This window comes from Lonchura striata, chromosome 2 (genome assembly GCF_046129695.1).
Source record: "Lonchura striata isolate bLonStr1 chromosome 2, bLonStr1.mat, whole genome shotgun sequence".
Classification (NCBI taxonomy): Eukaryota; Metazoa; Chordata; class Aves; order Passeriformes; family Estrildidae; genus Lonchura; species Lonchura striata.
Window position 1 is genome coordinate 77,635,704 of NC_134604.1, and position 19,447 is coordinate 77,655,150.

The 19,447-nt window shown below is 42.1% G+C and overlaps 1 protein-coding gene across 5 annotated transcripts in view; it reads left to right on the forward strand.

Moving 5' to 3' along the window:
- Window positions 1–10,855: 10,855 nt before the first annotated feature.
- FARP1 (FERM, ARH/RhoGEF and pleckstrin domain protein 1) overlaps window positions 10,856–19,447 on the forward strand; it is a 200,378-nt gene continuing 191,786 nt past the window's right edge. For 4 of the 5 annotated variants that reach the window (XM_021530281.2, XM_021530283.3, XM_021530284.2 and 1 more), the window contains exon 1: window positions 10,856–11,190. The gene's annotated coding sequence lies outside the window, so the exon portion shown is untranslated. Of the gene's footprint in view, window positions 11,191–11,773; window positions 12,023–19,447 lie in introns of those variants that run through there. The other variant, XM_021530282.3, reaches the window with a different exon arrangement.

Below are 19,447 nucleotides of genomic sequence, written 5' to 3' on the forward strand. Positions count from 1 at the left end.
GTACCTTAAATTCTAAGAAATGCATTTGTTGTCTTCCATGAAGCAATAAACAGGATCTAAGTGTCTGTCTAGTACAGGTCCTTTCCCTTCTTGGTTATCAAGAAGATGTTTGTGTTGCTTCAAGGAAGAACATCTCTCAGGACAGCTTAACCTCTGTTCAGAGACTTGGAGGAATGGGCTCAGTATTGAGTAGAAGTCATGGGATTTTTTCAGGAAAAGGCTTCTACAGCATCTTCTCTGATGCAAAAGAGAAATGAGGAATGGAGGCCTACTTGAAACATGAAAGCTGTGTTTCCTATCTTTGACTACTAAATGTTAACTTCAGCCACAGTACAGTTATTCTAGTCAAAATCTAGATTTATCTCTTGAGTTTTCAACCACTTTTGTGTATCAGAGTATTTGCTTTTCAAAGGTAACATTCTGTTCCTCACAGCCCACAAGGCCTAAATGTTTGGTCTTTACATTTGTCACAAGTTTACAGGTTTTGCTCACTGAATTGACTCTGATCTTTTTAATTACGTGGTAGAGAAGCCACATCACCTCTCAGCGTTTCTGAGCCTGTTTAGGAAATCAGCATGGGAGTGGCAGCCTGGGATATCTCCTCCTGATGAGCAAATGAATGATGTTCAGTGCAATTGCTCATCACCCGCTGAGCGATTCCAGACCCACTTTCCTAAACCCAGATCAGTTACCCTTCCAGGTAACTCCCCCCCCTGCAGTTTATACACTGGCCATGGCATTCTGTGGTGTGGAATATCCCTTTGGTTAGTTTGGGTCACCTGTCACAGATATGGTCCCTCCCAGTTTCTTTTGTGTACCTACTCATTGACAGAGCATGAGACAAAGGGGAAAAAAGTCCTTGACGTAGGATAAACACAACTTGGCAAAAACCAAAACATCAATGTATTATCAACAATTATTCACATTCCAAGTCCAAAACACAGCGCTGTAACAGTTACTGGCAAGAAATTTATGACACCCTAGCTGAAAGCAGGAGATGCTGCAAGGCTAGAGTTGGTGTGAAATTCATTTCTTTGGTTAAGAGATAAGGAACTGCAGTTTCTGCTGTGGGGAGACTGTCTCTATAACTCTGCAACAGATCATTTCCTATCATTCCAGTTCAGACCAGTGATAAACTTTCTGCACATTTTCAGGAAGCAAAGGTAGGAGTCAATTTTGACTTTCATGATTTTGCTTTATCACTCCAAAGGCTACCCATGACCTCAGTTCATGTGCAGAGAAATTTTTGTGAATGCTCAACCATGAAATCAGAATGTCTTTTGAGTTTAGTATTGCTACCACTCTAGGCTTTAGAATAACTTGTGCTGATGTAACACTAGATGCAGACAGGTATGTGTAGTGGAATTTCACTTACTTGAAGAGGTTTGTTGTTTTTTCAGGGTTTATTTTTGGGGGGTTTTTTATGGTTTTTTTGGGAGGGTGGGGGGTTGTGTGTTCTTGCTCCCCTGAGGCACCAGATGAGCCATACTCTGGAATGGAATGGAATGGGGAGGGTACATGTCAGCAGAACTTCCTCAAAGGACCCCAGGAGTATATAGTGAAGTATCCCCAATTTAATGGTGACTGATGGGAATTAGAAGTTTAACTTCAGTCAGTTTTACTCTGAAGGTTGTTACTTGTCTCTCATTTAGCCAATACCATTACCACTGCTTGCTACCTACTGCAGATGGCCAGTGTCTTCTGATGGTGGGTAAGAAGTAAAAAAGAAAGGGGATATTTCTTCAACTTACTATTTCTGCACTAAATGTGTGGCTGCTTTTTTTCCTATGAAGCAACAAGTTTTATTTTAAATATATCTGAAGTACAATTTTTCATGTAATATGTGCTGTTAACAAAATGCTGTTCCTTAATAACTGCTCAGGCCTTGTGTATTTGTCTTGTGGTGATAGGATTTGCCATAAATTAAGAGGTTTAATATTCAATTCATATACTATCTTAAAAACCAATGCTTATCTTTCAACCAAAAAAAAGCTTGGAAATGTGAATTCAGATCAGTGAGAAATAATGTAACACAGGATATTGAATCAGGGAAGCTAACCTTGCCTATATTACTTGAATTAAATTATGCAATATCACCATTTTTAAACACTTGCAAATAAAATGCCAAGAGACAGGTTTTACTGTGAAGTTTTGTCTGTTTAGAGAGTCGGTATCCCTGGAAAACAAATAAACCAAAAGTGACACCAATTCCCCCTAGATTACCAATTTTTGTCAATAGTTAGTGTGAAGAATTGTGTGGATGCAGTGGTTGTTTCAGCCATTCTGTGCTCCAGTTAAAGCTCTTTCTGGCCAGTAGATGGAGATGAAAGAAAACAAAGAGAAAGCAAAGTGTTAAATCAGTACAGGTTTAGCCAGGTCTTCTCCCTATCCGTATTTCTCCTGTCATTAAAGAGTGTGAATAAGTACATGCCCATGGATAAATGTCTACTTGTAAAATGAGACAGCCATAGCAACTTTCTCCTTGCAGCCTTGAAGCCAAACTCTATTTGGAACCTGCCACTTCTTGTCCTCGGGATAAGGAGGAACTTAGTTTCATTTGGGATGCCTGTCAGTCTCTGGGAGCAAGCTAAAGGAATGGCAGCTCTGTAGATGAGCTCCTGAGGCTCTGTATTAACATTAAAAAATGTGGATTCCTGTCCTTACAATGAGTAAAAACTTAAAGACTTAGCTGGAAGTGGCAGTGTGGTGAGAACACACATTTCAAGTGCAAAGCTAAAAAGGGTTAACTGGTAAAGAAGTTATATTAAATTTTGAGAGAGGATCTTCATCTGCCCTTGTTGCTATTAAAATACTGTGCCATAGTTATTTATTATCATTGGGGGTAAACAAAAAAACAAAGAAAAGGCCTCCACAACCTCAACCTCCAAGCTGTTGGAATTAGACTCTACTCATCATTCTTATGCCAAACTGAACTCTTAAGTGGTTGCAGGACAGACAGCAGGGGAGTAGGTAAATCAGGAGCAATTCACTGTTTCTCATAACACAAGACTGCCCAAAAAAAGTATGATATAGGATGTTTAAAACCAACAGGGTTTTTTTCATACACTGTAAATTCTAATGGATGTGTCTGGAAGTCAAAAATAGATAATTAAAACCAATTATTCAAGGGGATGTGAATGGTTAATAAGCAAGGTGCTCCTGAGGAAACTACTTGCTCAAGAAGTCCATAAATAATTGGCTGTCAGCAGCTGGAAGAGTAGGCTAGGAAAAGGATTATACTACCTTTGTTCCATTTGTTGTTTTCTTTTCCTAAAGCTCCATTACTCCATCTTCTGTCAGACACCCAGTTCTCTGACCAGGCTTCACACACCCCTCTGTACACATCCTTCTCTACAGCACTCCTCACTTTCCTCTCACTGAATTTGCTTATACAGATCAAAACTCACGATCTTTGCATGGGACTTTGGGAGATAAAAATAATTGTTCACACAGCTCATACAGGATCAACTAGAGCAGGAATCACCTTGTGTAAAACTTCTCAGTGCTAATATTCATGGAGATACTTGCTCTGGTCCTGAGAAGGAAAAAAAAGTGGTTTTTTACCTTGACACTAAATTCTAAATAAAAGACAAAAGAGAAATCTATAATTAAGTACAAACATAATAAAAATCTCTATCCTTTATTCTCTGCACTGTTTTGAAGGAGATAATTGATTGGTTTTGTGTATTCAAATATGGCAGATCTGAAATGCTAAATATTTGTAGTTTACAGAAGGATCTAAGTACAGTAGAAAGTAAGGCATGTGGTGAGACTCTGCCTTTCCTAGTAGAAGATTAAACCATTTTAATATTTGGGCGGTTTTATGAGAACTGCAGCTCTTTTGTTACTGATCTGCCTCTTCAGGATGAGAGGTGACAGCAGGAAATAAGGATTAAGATTTCCTCTCCAGTGCCAGAGGGAGATGTGGCACAGAACAGATGTGTGATACCCAATGTTGTTATCAACTGCAGAGAAAATATGGAAGGAACAAATTAAACAGAGCTGGGCTAAAGCAATTGGAAATATCAAAGACAGGACTGCATTTCAGAATTTAAAAGCATAAGATAATAGGGAGCTTCTTTTTTATAAAGAAGAAGTTAAATTTACTATGGGCTATTTTTACTACTCCTGATACTTTAATAGAGTTCCTGGGAACTATTCTGGTTAAGCTTGTCCCATTTCAGCAGAGTTAATTCAGTCCAATTCTATATTAAGCTCATGTCCATTTTGAAATCTAGTACTTAAAATTATATTTGTTTTTTCTTTTGGTTCATTTGGAAATACCAAATGGTCACTAGAGATAACCAAGATATTTTTAAATGACAATAGTTTCCTAGAGATTACCAATAAACCAAAAATGATTGCTTTCTGTATTTCATTGTCAGAGTAAACCATGAATCTCACGTTTAAAATATTTATAGAGTGGAAAACTGCACAATAAACTGGAATCCTATGGGACACCAAAATGCTGAGGGGAATAAGATATACATGGCATGCAGACCACTAACTGAGAAAACAAAAAAAACACACTAGTATTAACGAACATAAGAAATTTTTTTCCTCTTAAGTAGGGTGGGAAATTTATCTAATTAGAAACAGTTGTAATGAATTTTGACTGCTTATATTAGGTGGAAAAAAACAGGAATGGGAAAAACTCATACCCTATGTGCCTCTGACCTGCATCTCAGAAAATGAAGATGCTGTAAACAAAAAATTTTCTATGTCTGTCTTCAGCATAGAATCAAGGAAACAGGACAGCCCTCATCACTCACACTTAAAAGCTACAGGCAGAGACACAGAACAGGTTAAACATCTTTGGCACTGAAAAACCAGATTTGGGAGGAACATGACCAACAGTTCTGGACAGTTTTGTCAGCAATTTGATGGGAGATGATGGGCAGAAAAGTGTATGTTCAATCAATATACCTGACCTTTTAGGAAAAAATTCCTTCTTCCTTTTGAAAAGAATCTGTAGTAGAAAATAGACCGTGTCATTGTAGATGATTTTTCTCATCAGTAAAATGGAAATGATGCTTCATATTTTTTTCATCTAAGTTCTACTTCCTAGAGCAGTTGTTTTGTTTGCATTCATTGAAATTTTATTTCTGAGGAAAAAATATAATAAGCAGAAAAAAAATGTTTTTCAAGTCTCTAATGGTTTTATTTTATTAACCACGGATTATACAGATCTTGCTAAGCTTTCTACAGTGAAATGTTATTTCTGTAAATTATTTAATGCTTTTCACTTTCAGAACAGAAAGTTTCACAGATCCCTTTTGAAGAAGGAATTCACTAATTATGTTAAGCACAGATAGAAAATTTATGATCTTGTTTCTCTTAATTCTGTTATGTTTTTCATGTGGGACACATAAAAATTACCACCCTGAGAAAACTGGACTTCTGATCTGACATTTAGGAATGGGCTGATTTTAGAGGCTGCCTTCTGAACTAGCAAAATCATACGCTGCATTGACGTTTGCTTTGACAGGTTTTACAGTTGCTCCCCACAGCCAGATTCAGATGTTCTAAACACTAAAACCCGAGAATGCCACAATGGAGAAGACAATAACTAAGCCACCTGTTGTAACTACCCGTTGTAAAAATAAAACGTCTGTCAGCCAGCATGAAATCAGAAAGGACCCATGGGAGATCCTGAATGCAACAGAGCGCCAGATAAGGCTCCCCCACCACTACTTTGAAGTGGGGATTATCCCAGAGGGATCTATTCAAACACACTGATGTGTTCCAGATGTATTCCCTTGTAGAGGGTCACAGCAAAAATATTGGCGGGAAGTGTTGAGGAGAGAAGAGATTTATTGTTTTCATGGGAATCTTTAAGTCTGATAATGCTAAAAGCCATGTTTAATGTCCTATATTGTTCTCATTTTCATATTTGCAAGGAGACTCATTTCAGCTGTGTTTAGTCACGGTATAAATTCTAAGAGGCTACAAAAATGGGGTGGTTTTTTTTGGTTTAAAACCATAATTTTATCAGTCCAGGTACTTAAAAGGTTCTTTTTCATCATACAGTTAATTGGTTTCAAAATAATTTAATAAATTTAGTTGCACTTTCCTCCTAGAAAAGTATAGCATTTTTTGTTTCTCTTTTGTTTGTTTCATTGTTTCTTTAAACAGATAAACAGTTTGCTCTGTCCAAAATTACAAAAACAATGGAAGAGAATGAACTATGGTGCTGGGAGTTCTACCCTAGGTTCTGAATTCTAAAGACACATTTCCATTTAAAACAACATATTTAATTTTCTTCTCCAAAGCAGTATTGAAAGATTAATGTGGTTAGTTTGTATGACATCTTTTGAGCTCTGCTAATAGTTTTTCTTCCCCTTATCACTTCTCTCTCCTCACCATGACAGAGTTTCTGATGGAAATACTGGTGTAGAATATACATTTTATCCTGATATTCAGTGTTCTTCCCTTCTTTGGAAGAAAAGGTGAAAGTGGATTGTAGGAGAGGAAGCATGAATATGAACAGCAAAATGATTTTTTTTTTAAATGTAAGAAACATCTGTATTTTTCCTTGGCTATTTTTTTCTTGGATGTTAGTATGTTTTTTTATAAATTATTATTTTATCGATAATTATTTAATTTTTTTTTTAATTTACACTGCAGTAGTTGACAGTTTTGTCCATTAATCAACACTTTGGAAATGTCAGTGTCATTTAAAAACAAACATTTTTTCCTAACTTGGGTTTGTAGATGGGAAAAATCAAGCAGCACAAAAGTATAAACTGATGCAGTCTGTGTAGTTTTGAGAAGTATAAATTGTTAATGAATTTCAAATGAACATTCTAGCTCTGAAGCTTCAGGGATGATTCCTCTATGAACGGTTGCACTGTTGATGATCTGAGCACAGATACACAGCTAAAGTAACACTCATTATCCTGAAACAGGCAAACTGGATAACACAAGGTAAATATGGCAACATGCAACTGAGGTGATGTTGTCTGGTGTGCTGAGGCTGGGGAGAGAAGCTTGTTACAGCTACCTGACATGCAAAATTCTCTTTATATAAATTCTTAGGGACTTGGGAAACTTGCAAACACCATTAAAAGGCTCTCTCTTAATTCATTATACTATACCTTTTGAGCAGACAGTAAACAAAATCTGTTAATTAGCTCTCTCTAAGTGTTTGAATGGTTTCTTTTCAATGTTTGAGTATTTCTTTCACATGGAAATCCTGAAATTTGAGCCTAGAAATTCACTCCTTTGCCAACTGGCTAAATACTTGGGTTTTTTCTCAAAAGTTAAGACATGGTCTACTGCTAGTACTATACACTATTATGAAAACTGTAAAAGACCACTGCCTCTAGCTATAAGTTGAACATTGCCTTGAAATGTAGAAACAAGACACATTGCTTCAACATTAGTAATCTTAACAGAATAGCCAGGGGTAATCTTAACAACTGACGATTTTTAATATTTTGAGAAGACATGGAAAAGAATATATTGCAAACAAAAGCCTTTGAAATGTAGAGGGAATCCTGAATGCTACAAAATGTGTAATAAAAATAATGCTGGAAGATGGATAGTTCTGTTACGTTCTTGCACTGAAATTAGCAAAAAAAAGATGAGTTACACGAGTTAACATAAATGCATAAGAGAGCCTAAAAGTGACAAATCAAATGCCATAGGTTTGAAAGAATGAGCTCCAAACCACATTTATGCAAGAACACACTGATAAATCCAGCACAGAAGTATTTGCTGAAAGTGTCTTTTGAAACAAAATTCCAAGCTCCAGGGAAAACATCTGTGGAATGTTTTATGAAAAAGAATTACTAGACTTCTGAAATACATGGATTTCAGTCTAGGCATCATCTTAGCTTCCCACCTTAATGAAACATAGAAAGACATGAACTCAACATATACTGTAAAGCAGTTCACAAAAGAGGCGTAGATTTTAAGGCCAGAAGGACCACTGAAGAGTCCAGTATGACCTTAGTGTAAACCAGACCAAAGAACTTAATCCAAATACTTGGTGTTTGAGTCCAGTCATTTAGTTAGACAAAGCGCAGACAAATTCCCACATGGGAGGAGAAAACGGAAATTGCAGGTACTCTGCCTTAACTGCCTGCATACCTTCTAGAGCCTCACAACATACAGGAGAAAGTGTCCATGAAAAAATAACTGAACATCATGCCAGGATATGAGAGATATGAGTAAAAGTGAAGGCTTTCCAGAGATCTGTATTTGTATTCTGTTGTAGCCACTGCTATTTCTTTCCTAACAAGACAAGGCAGAAGATGCAGAGATGCAGTCTCTCAAAATGACAGAACCCTTTTAACATACTTCTCTCATTCCCTTCCTTTTTCTTGGGTTCTCCTTTATCTGGTAAAGCAGAAACTAATAATCTGAAATACAGTTCCAGCTCTTCTCTTTGTCAGTGGATGTAGACAAAGCTTGTCTGTTTTCTTTCAGAAACATGAGCTAATTAGAACAATTTTTCTAATTTCAGTGACTTTTTAAAAACAAAAGGCTTTTCTCTCAAATTATCCTGTTTGATGTACGAACAAATTCCACATCTTATTCAACAGGGAAGAAATGTATCCCAGTGTGCTACAGGAAACTAACAGCAGCAGTGAGTGCTTTTCTCACCTATCACATCAGAAGAGTGCAAGATGCTGCCACTTGCAATTTACAAGATAGAAATATGTTTGAGAGAAAGATTGCCGTCTTCTCAGATGTAACTCCCTAGTTGTCATTGACAGCCTTCAGAAGACCCAAGAATCAAAGGGTTGAGTAAATAAACACATGCAAACTTGCCCATGGCTCCTAGAGAAACGCCCAACACCTTACCAACTTTAAGGTCACCATTCAAGAAAGTATTTCCCTGTTGCTTTTTGGAGCTTGGTAAGAAATGGTCAATAGCTGCAAGGCAACCTGTTACTTTTGTTCAGTGCCCAGAAATGCCACTCAAACTTGGAAGGCATTGAAGATTACATCATACATTCGAATTAGATTACAACAACTCTTTTGTTAGGTGTGAATGAGGCATTAGCGATCTGGAAGTGTAGATAAAAAGCACCAGGAAATTCTAAATGTTAAGTGCTGCCACTCTTGAACAAGGGTTAAAGCTGCTGACAAAGTAAGTACTTGGGAAAAGACAATCTTTTTATTATGTCAGTGTTTTTAACTAGAGTTCCTATGGTCACGCGCTTGGACTAGCTGGTCCTCATAGGTCCCTTCCAACCAAAATACTCTCTCCTCTTACTCTATTTCTATTTCATTTGCACTCTACATTGTCAGAATGAGATATCTTGCTTCTGGATCTTCTACAGACAGTACATTTTGCATGGATTTTTTTTTTTTTTTTAAGTTTTGCGGGAAATAATATATTTTTCAGGTATTGAGAGGTAAAGGCACTTTCCAGCTGTTAACTCAATAATGAATGCAATTTTAATTAAGGTTTCAGGGTTGACTAGAGAAATTAAGATCTCTTGATCTCATGAGGTTCGACGGCAAATGCACTGAGATATTTGTAGTGAGGTTTGTGCATAGAGAGGCAATGCTGTTGACAGAAGAGGATTTTGTCTTTTGGAGATTAAGCAAGACCAAGGCTTGGACAAAAAAATATAGAGATTGCATATAATTTTTTTTTCCCTCCTGTGATTAAAAACTAGATATAGCAGCATGATTCCTCAAATAGCCTTTAAATGCTAGTTGCTCAGAATGGTTACTTTACAATTACATACCTAGTTTACTCCTCACTCCTGGATCACTGAGAGAACTTCAAAGTCCTGAAGGGTCTTCCCTGCATCACTCATTCGTGCGCACCTCCCAGTCTTCCTCCTGGAAAGACATCGCATGAAAGACCGGAGAAGGCTTAAAGAGATAGATACATGCTGTAACTCTTCAGGCATGCAAATGTAAGGGGGTGATTTAAGAGCTGCTGTATGCAGACAGCTCGGCTGGCCCTAGGTGTGACAGCCTTTTTGCTGAAACTCCAGATCTTCTGTGAGGGAATGCAGCCTCTGGAGGAGGCACGCACCCAGCCCTGCCCTTTGCCTGCTCCCGGCTCCTTTCTTCTGATGTACCGAAGACTCTTGTGAGAGACAGAAGCCCACATTGCTTCTGCTGGTTAATCTTTACTGATCTGTGTTTGTCTAACGAAGACGAAAATAGACTTTATGGCAAACTAGTAACCGTAAATGTGAATACAGTTCACACCCCTAGTCATTTGGTTTCTCCGGCACCTCAGACAAGCACTTGGGACTAAAATGAGTGTGGAGAGACGTCTCCCTGCACATGAAGCACCGCTCTGTTCTCCTGATGCCTGGCTCCTAAAGCAGAGCTGGGGTACCCATTAATGCACAACCCCTGAGGCAGTGTCCTGGTTCCTCCTGCAGGACCCGCCTACTTCCACAGCCTCTCGAGCGTCGGCGAGCAATTCCCTCTCCGAGGAAGGGCGGCGGGGCGCAGCCCTCCTGCGGGGTGTCCCGCTGGCCGCCTTCGCCCGATGGTCCCCAAAATGCACAGGAAGGGACAGGGACCCTCGGGGCCTCCCCCCCATCACTGCCCCGGGGCTGCAGCCGGGGTTAACCCTTCCCTTACACCGCGGCCACCTGGGCACTGTTCGTCCCTTCTGGTGCCCGGGAGGAGGAGGCAGAGGAGATGTGGATATCTGGAGCCCCCCCGGCACCGCAGCGGCGCAGGGCGGTGGTCGCCGCGCCTCCGCCTCTCCGGCTCGGGCCGCCCGGGCAGCGCGGCGGGGCCGGGCGGGCCGCTGGCCGCGCCGATCCGAGCGGCCGCCGCCGCCCGCGAACGCTGGAGGGGGCTCTCGGCCGCCTGCTCCCGCCGGCGGCTCCCCCTCCGGGAGGGGGCAGGGTTAGGGGAGGGAGGTGCAGCCGCGGCAGAGCGGCGGCGAGCGGCGTCCAGTTCCCGCTCCCCCGGTCCGCGGGCGGCAGCGAGACCGGCCCCTCCGCCGCCGCCTGCCTCCTTCTCCTCCGCGCCGGCCCGCTGGGCTCCCCCCGCTGCCAAGCCGGACATGGCGACCCTGCTCCTGCGAGCCCCTCGCTGTCCTCCTCTCCGTGCCGCCGCCGCTCCTGCCTCCGCCTTCTCCTCCTCCCCGCGGAGCTTTTAATGGCTCGGACCTCCGGCGGCCAAGCGCGACTGCCCCTGCACCAGCCGCAGCGAGGAGAGCCGGCGGGAGCCCACGCCGCCCCAGCCCCGCGCACGGTAAGGGCGGCACGGCAAACAATGGGGCCGGGCGGGAGCGGCGGCGGGTGGCGCCCGCCCCCCGGGCACCGCGGCCGGGCTGCGGGGCGAGCGGCGGGACCCGCCCGCGGGGCGGCCGGCAGCGGCGGCCCCGAGCGCCGCCCCGGCACCGCCGCCCCCTCCTCGGGCGGTGACAGCCCGGCGGACACCCCGCTCGGCCCCGCGTAATCCCATTACCGCGGGTAATCCGCGGGCAGGCTCCGCACAGAGCGGCGCCCGGACCGCTCGCCCTTCCCCGCCTCCCCGGGCTGCCGCGGCCGGGCGCAGTCCGGGCGGCGGCGAGGGCGGCAGCGCAGCTCCGTGCCTTTTGTTTCGCTCCGGGCTGGGACCCGGCCCCCGGTCCCGGCGGCGGGGCGGGAGCCCTGGAGGGACGCGCGGTGCCGGGCGGAGTTGTAGGGGCGGCCCGGGGAAGGTTTAGCCCAGCCGGCAGCCGGCGGGGAGGTGCCGCTCCGGGGGGCGTGCGAGGGCAGCGCCTCCCTCCCGCCTCGGTTCGGGACGGGACGGGCTCCCGCTCTCTCCTGGCCAGGGCCACCACCTCGGGTTTCCCGAGTGGCTGCAGCCGCCCGGTTCTCCCTCCCTCCCTCCCTCCCTCCCATGCAGGGGTGCGTAGAGATGCCTCTAGCCTGCTGCTCTCGGCGCCTCTGCCATCACCTTGCCCGTGTCCAAGCTGGCGAGGTCGCCGGTTTCAAACCGAACGTTGCCTTCTTTTCGTTATGATCAGCCTCAGCCGGGAACCGCTGGGCAAAGTTTAGCGTAAACTGCAGTTGATTTCCAGAGCGGGAGCTCATGTGCGGTAGGCCTACTGAGCTTTTGTGATACGGCTGCTTTCTCTCTTTTTAAAGCACGCGTAAACTCCGTGGAGTTCATTTAAAGTTAGAGGATTTGCTTGATTGCCGGCATAAAATTACTGTGTAGCATATCTTTTTAGGTCACAGCCTTCTTACCTGGGTTACCTTCAAAGTGATCTGTCCTTCGAGAGTGGAAAGGTGATTGCTGTAAAAGAACAGCATCGATTAGCTGTTCTGTTATTCATATCTCTCAGATACCTTGACTCCTGCTCCACATTGCTTCCAATTCACAGCAAGCAGCTGATATTGGAATCAAGCCAAGAAAAATAAAATGCTGGACAAGGTCAGTTAAGAAAAGCCCCAAAAGTTCTCTTTGAATTAAGATTATCTCTTTCCTCTGCTCTCGGGGCTGGCGGACAGGACGGGACAGGACAGGACGGGAGCTTTGCGCTGCCCGTGCTCACCCTGCCGTGCACATGAAGGACTGGGCTCCTGGTGATGCCAAAGGAGAGCTGCTCATTTTCCCCCTTTTGCCCTGGCCTTTTCCAGTGTCAGAAGTATCGGTGCTCAGTAAAGGGTATCAACTCTTGTGGCTCAGGAGTCCCACAAAATGTTTGTGCTTTCCAATTCAGAGCTTCATTCTCTTAGATACGGTTTTGCTCCAGGATTTGGCAGATTCTCCTTTCCTTTGCAAATAACAAAGATGAGGGTTATATGTAATATATTGAATTACGATGGCTATTTTTGAAAGCTTAGACGTGGCTGTATGGGTCCAAACATGGCGCAAATTCTTTTATCCCCATGGAATTAATTTCAAATGTAGAACTGCAGATCCCTGTGGAAGGGGTAGTTGGCAGTAGGGCCAGTTTGTCATCATGGGAAGGGGTAGAAAGCTGTATTTTTCAGCTTGTTTTTTGTTTTTTTGCACTATCTTGTGCAGTCAGATTGCTGTTTTTCTGCACTCTGTTTTTTGAAAAAAACAAACACACTAGGAAAGTGGGCAAAATACTCAACAAACAGTGATGTAGAACTTCAAAAAGTCAGAAGTTGGTATGAGATTGAATATGTAATATCCGAGCTTGACTTTTACTTAATGGCTGGACTTCAAATTGGATTTTTTCCTTTTATTTTTTTTTCCTCCAGGTTGACAGGGTTCATTAGTCATTTTTTAATCAATATATTTTAACATGCTACTTTGTAAAGTAACCAAAAAGTTTGTAACCAAACCTTTTGAAATGAAACTGTAGAAGATAAATGACCTAGGGGGAAACACCGCTTAAATGTGATTATTTGAAGCAGGAAAAATAAAGACTTGCCCTATGAGATGTATTTCTGCATTAAAATTCAGATAGAGAATTCTGAATTTATAGAATTGCTCAGTAAATTTTCCCTGCTGATTTTTCGGTTAATTAAACTTAGCAAAAAATCCAAACTTCCACTTAAAAAATTCATGTATGATGCTAATTAGCAGCTCTTCTAAAAAGAAAATATATATAAAAAAAATTGACATTGATGAATACAAGGCTGCCAGTTCTGGCAGCTTTTTAGATAGTGTATGCTTCATGATGGAGCTATGCAAAAGAAATGCTTCTCTGGTTTGAAATATCCTTACATTAAGTCTTTACTTGCTTTTGGGCATGCTTTTCTTAAAGAGACTGACTGCTGTGGAGACTCCCAAACTGTGATGTGTTAGGGCATGAACTCAGGGAAGGTGGTCCACAGGAGGGTATAATTTTCATAGTGTTTGCAGGGACATGTTGGTTGTTGGGCAGAGAAATCCCAGGGCTAAAGAATCAAGTGCTTATGGCCAGCTGAGCACATCCCCTCAGGTTTTACAAGGCAGAAGAGAACAATGTTGGCTGTTCCTTGCTTGTTAGTGGTTGTCCTTCCTTCTTTCCTCGAGACTGGAATTCGAAGTGCAGGGCAGTGCTCTGACCTTGGCCTCCCCTCTGCTCCATCTGGGGAAAAGCAGATCTTGCATCTTGCTGACTGCAGCAGGGATCTGCATCCAGAACTTCCAGAGGTTTGACTCAACTCGTCTTTTTAGGCTTACGTTTATATTTAGGAAGTATTTTTTGTAACTGTAGGATTGGGTTACAAGCCCTGATTATATACATAAACTAAGCTCTCAGTGGATGTTTTCAGCAGTTAAACTTCTGTGTTTTTAATCTTGGTTAAATTCTAGTGCTGAATCAATGTATTAGCCTTGCACTTTTTGTGCTGCACTGTTAGCATTAGGGACTAAATTTACTGGGTTTGGTTTCTGGTTTGATTTTATTGCCCCAACTGTTTTGTCGTGGTTCTTGTCTGTGCCAGTGCCCTTATTTTATATTGGCTTTTTTAGAAAAGCATGATTAAAATGCTGTTTATTGAATTTGGGTCCACCAACTAGTTCTGCTTTTTCTGTTTCTTCTTTTAGAAATTGGCATGTTTATCTTAAAAGGCCCTTTCCAGACTCAGTTTCTTGACTTTGAAAGGTTACAGTTTGTGTATTTTCTTTCTTAATATTTTTCCCTTTTTTGTGTACTTTTTTGACTGGCTGAGTAGATGCTGAAGTTTCTAATTTACAGATGGACCACTGAACTCAGGTGAGTAAAGAATGGCTTGTTTTTTTAGTTGAAAAGGCACAGAAGACTAATTACAGAGGTATAAAAGGTCATCAGGCTCAAGTCAGCTTTGAATTTGTGCAAAATGTCAGTAAATTTGGCCTGCAGAAATGTAGGCAAATTAGACAGGTCAGTCTTTGTGGGTTGTGGGCACCATCTTGTTTGTCATCAATTGCAGCATGATGAGCTTTCTGACCTTATCTGTAATGAAGTAGACTTGATTAAATATTATGAGAAAGGAAAATGCAATATGCCTTTTGGGGGATTTTAGAAGCAAGGGATGATCCTTTGCAACTACATTTCTTTTTCCTTTATTCTGGAAATATAAATTGAGGAGATTGTTCCTCATGCTTGGTTGTCAAAAAGGACTTAAAGAAAAAAAAAAAAAAAGAATGGCATCTCTGTTAGCTGGTACTCAGATAAAATGAAGCTTTGTTGGTGAAGTTCAGGAAGGTGTCAAAGTTCTGTTTTCTGTTGATCTCATGTGGGAACTGATTTTTGTAGTGTGCCCTTCAGTGTTACACAGTGAAGTCTGTACAGCAAAATCTGGTTTTGTGTCACTGTAGAATATAGAGAAAAAACTTTCCAACCCATGAAATCTAGGTACTGAGGCTTTCAGGAGAAGATTTTTGTACAATACTAGACATGAGGAAAACAGGGGGGTTGGGTGATATTTTGGTGTAAGGCAGGGTTGGTGTTTGCAGACAACATTTTCTTTCCCAGATTGTAAATTTGGTGTAGTGGTAAAAGCCCCCTGGAAAGTGGGAGGCTGTGTCTCTGAGATGCTGCTTCCCTTACTGGTGATGCCTTGCCTATGCTCTGCTCTGGTGCTTACCATTAAAATCAGGTTTTTGGCATCAGCACTGGAGGTTGCTGACCCATGGCACAAGATTTATCAAATGAGCAGCAATGTTAACAATGACTTCAATCCCCATTTCCTTCCAAATATGCTATCCTGGGGTGGGGAGAAATTAATGGTTTGGACCTCGCAGGGTGACTGAGTTTGCCATAATGGAAGTATGTTAAGAAGCTGTTACACTCCCATTTGACATGTATTCCTGCTGTCTTGCAAGGCTCTCTAAATTGCTGTTTCAAGTTCTCTCCCTCATTAGGGGTAACAGAAGTGAAAAGTTGTGCAACCAAAGGGGATGTTCCCCTCCTCCCCTAGATATAGGTCTCCCCATAGCATCTATTTCTATAACACCAGGTATTGAGGTATATCATACACAAAATATTACAGAAATTCAGCAGCAGGAGATGTGTGACATGGCCAGTTTTATCTAAGGAAAAGCTGTGACTTTCTGAGCAGAGATGCCAGTGTGCTCTGTGTACAGAGGGGAATATGGCTTTGCTGCCTCAAAGACAAGCTACTCAAGCACCTGGGTTGTCTTGCACAAAATATTGATGGGGAAGAAGGCACATTTTTGTCGGTCAAAAGATGACTCACTGGTAAACTGGAAACCCTAGGAGTAACAGGAGGGAGTTGGATATTGTTGGATGCTTCCTTTTCTGATCTGAGGCTGCTGCTTCTGCTGGCCACCACTGGCCTTTCTGCATCTTTCACGCCGGATTATTGCAGGCCCAGTAGTTTGATCGCTGGTCACTAATAATACTGGTGACTCCTTAATCAAGGGCCTTTATTTTCAGTCACCTGCACCACAGACATGGGTCAAGAAGGCATTTGTCAGTGTATTCTGACAGCACAAAGGGTCTATCTGCTCAGTAATGTTCAGCATTTAATTGGCTCTTTCTGCACCACACTGGGCATTTTTCTGATGGTAACACTCTTTCAAATAAGTTATTTCTGTGCCTGGATTAAGAACCTGAGAGCTGCAGATGTTATGTGTTCACTCTTTCAATCCCTGAGTGTTATTTTTGGCTGTGTCCCAGCCTCTGTCTCTCCACTGAACAATACTAAAGGTGTTCCACGGAGACCTTTGCTGGCCTAGCAATGGAGCACTGGCAGGCTGCTCATTAGTCTTTTCTGTCTCTCCTTATCAGTTTCACTGAGAAACTCCCTATCACTTTGGTTGCACACGTTAGAATAATTAGGCTTCTTGTTCAGCAGGTTTGTGTGGCATTGATTTTGGCCTGAAAGTTCAGGGGAGGGGAAGGATACCATTAAATTATATAAAATAGCAAGAATGTCTTCCATAGTTGCCTTTTTTTCATTACAAGTTGGATTTAAAACATATTGCACAAAGAGAGGCAGAAATCCCAAGCAGACTTTAATGCTACTTAAAAAGGGGGTGTTGCCCCTTCCATTAGTAAATCAATGAACATAAATCTTAAATTTCTAAGAGGAAAAGAGGATGTGATGATTTCAGTGTTCAGTTGGAAGACAGCTTCACATAATTCAGAGGCTCTGGGATCACAGCAGGTATCAGACAGACTTGGAGCATTTCCCTGGCCACCCTAGTCTTCCTATGATTGTGGAGAGGATGGGATGTTGTTTGGGGATTAAGTATTTTTTTCTGTCCATCTCTCTCTTATTTCCAATTATTCTGTAGTTTGCTGTTGCTTGTGGCTTACCATCAAAGTGAACTTAATTTGGTTTGGTTTTATTTTGTTAATTCTCTACAGTCTTAGGATTGCAGTAACAGTGATTACAACTGAGAAGTCTCTGGCCAGCTATTGCTCTGTATAATAGCAGTGTCTTTTTCAGATTAAGGAAAAGTAGGATTTGTTTAGTTTGTCCTGCCTGAGGTTATTTTCTCAAACATTCAGGCTAAAAAGGAAGGTAAAGCTCTTGTAAAAGTAAGAATCCACAGAAATTATGTTGTCTTTTTTTTTCCCTCGGGAGTTTCCTATTTTCCAGGAAATGGTTAGTGTTCAGGCTCTTAAAAATACAGAATTTATTAGAGGGAGAAATGGAAAGGGGTATTCAGTTGCTGTACCTTTTAGAAAATGAAGAGTATATATAATTTTACGAAAGAAATAGTCCCCGTGTCTTTTGAGATTAGCCTCCCTGGCTAATATTCATTCTTTTTCAATTTGAAGACCTCAGGTCCTATCTTATCATGGTGGGAATTCCTCCTGAAAATCTGTTTTACACTGTGTTTGTAAGACCTAAAGCCATTGTGATTTCCTTTAACACATTTAACATTCAATATTGCTTTTTAAACAGAGGCATCAGTTGGTGCATGTGGGAAGATCAACTGTATGGCTATGCCATTACAGCCTGTGTTATTCATTATTCATTTTGGCTGAATTTATTGGTGTAATGTGGAAAATAACATTGTTTTATGTTTTGGTGTAGAGTGTCATTTTACCTGTGTCCTTTGAAATGTGGATCAAAATTTTCAGTACGAGGAAAGAGAAAATACTAGAAACCATAAAAAAACCCATAAAATGAGCAAAAAGGAAAGTGTATCTACAATGTGTGGTCAGTGAATATTAAACTTGAAGTTAGCGGAAAATACCCTTAAAATGTCTTAATAGCAAATAAATAAAAGAAAGACAAAGAAGATGGTGTGATAGTATTGCAGTGGAGAGAAGGGCAAGTGGCTCTACCACTTGAATGTAAAAAATGTTTTAAAAGGCATTCTAAGTGCTGCTCAGAGCTCTGCTTTTTATAGTAATATTTGAATACTGTGAGATAGGTCACAAATGGCACAATTCCAAGGGTATAGGATCCATTTGCCTAAAACATGTGAACCTCTAAGAGAAGCATTTCTAAACAGACCTGTGAGAGAGGAGAAGCTTTTGGAGGTAACTTTATGGGGCAGGCTTTTTCGTCTCAGTATTTCTTTTCATATTGTTTACAATTAAGGCTTGAATGGTAGTGCTGCACCTTTGTTTATGGGTGTTCTCTGTACCTCAATAAACTGGTAGGCAGCTTCAGCCGTGGCAGGCAAAGAGTGAGGCTGAATTAACAAGTGAGAGGTGGGTAGAGGAGAGGCTCAGATCACCGCAGCTGCTGCTGGAGGTGACCTGCGCTGCCTCTCAGCTGTCCCTGGGCACGCCTGTGCCTGGGTGACCACACAGGAGCTGCCCAGAGCCAATGCAGCCTCCTGCCATCTAATTAGCAAATTATTGAATAGGACAGCATCAGGAGAGGGATCTGGCAGGACGGAGTGTGTGATGGAGCCAGCCACGCTGGCTTCGCACCCCTCGGAGGCTGAGGAAGAGCATCCATGGCTTGTGTGGAAACCATTCGCTCTGTCGGTCACCACGCGTGAGCACTTTCACACGGCGGCTCTCAGGGGCAGGAAATTAATGTGGCACTAATCAAGCCTGTTCAGAAAGTGAAATCTTCATCAAAAACCTTGCCCATATTGACACCAAGCACAGTTTCCCACAGTTATCTGGGAATGCTTCCTGGAGCTGTGAAGTAGTGTGACTTTATCTAATGAAGTACCAAAGTGATGATGCAGGATCTGGATATCTGCATGATTTTTAACTCCAGCTATCCAGCGTTTTAAATGCAAATCAAGGACTATTTCATATTCTGAACCAAAAAATTATTCACTGGGCAATGCCCTGGACTCAAGCATTTGTCCCTTAATTTTGTGTGCAGTGTGTGTACACTGAGGCACCAGAGGAATCACTGGAGCAGTTTTAAGCTGTAATAATGCTTCAAGGATCATTTGAAGCAATGGACAAGCAAAAAACACTTGATGGTAGCTCTCTTCTTGAGAAAACCCAACACAGGCAAGAGGAGAATGTACAGGATGGAGGCGAGCTAGGGACTAATAGCAGCATGCTGCAAGTGTATGACTGAAAAATTAGATCATCGTTGTGATGGAGTAGGGTGTGTGTATATTTTTCTACATCTGATGAGAAGAGGGAGCTCAGAAGAATTCTCATTTTCTGGAAGCAGGA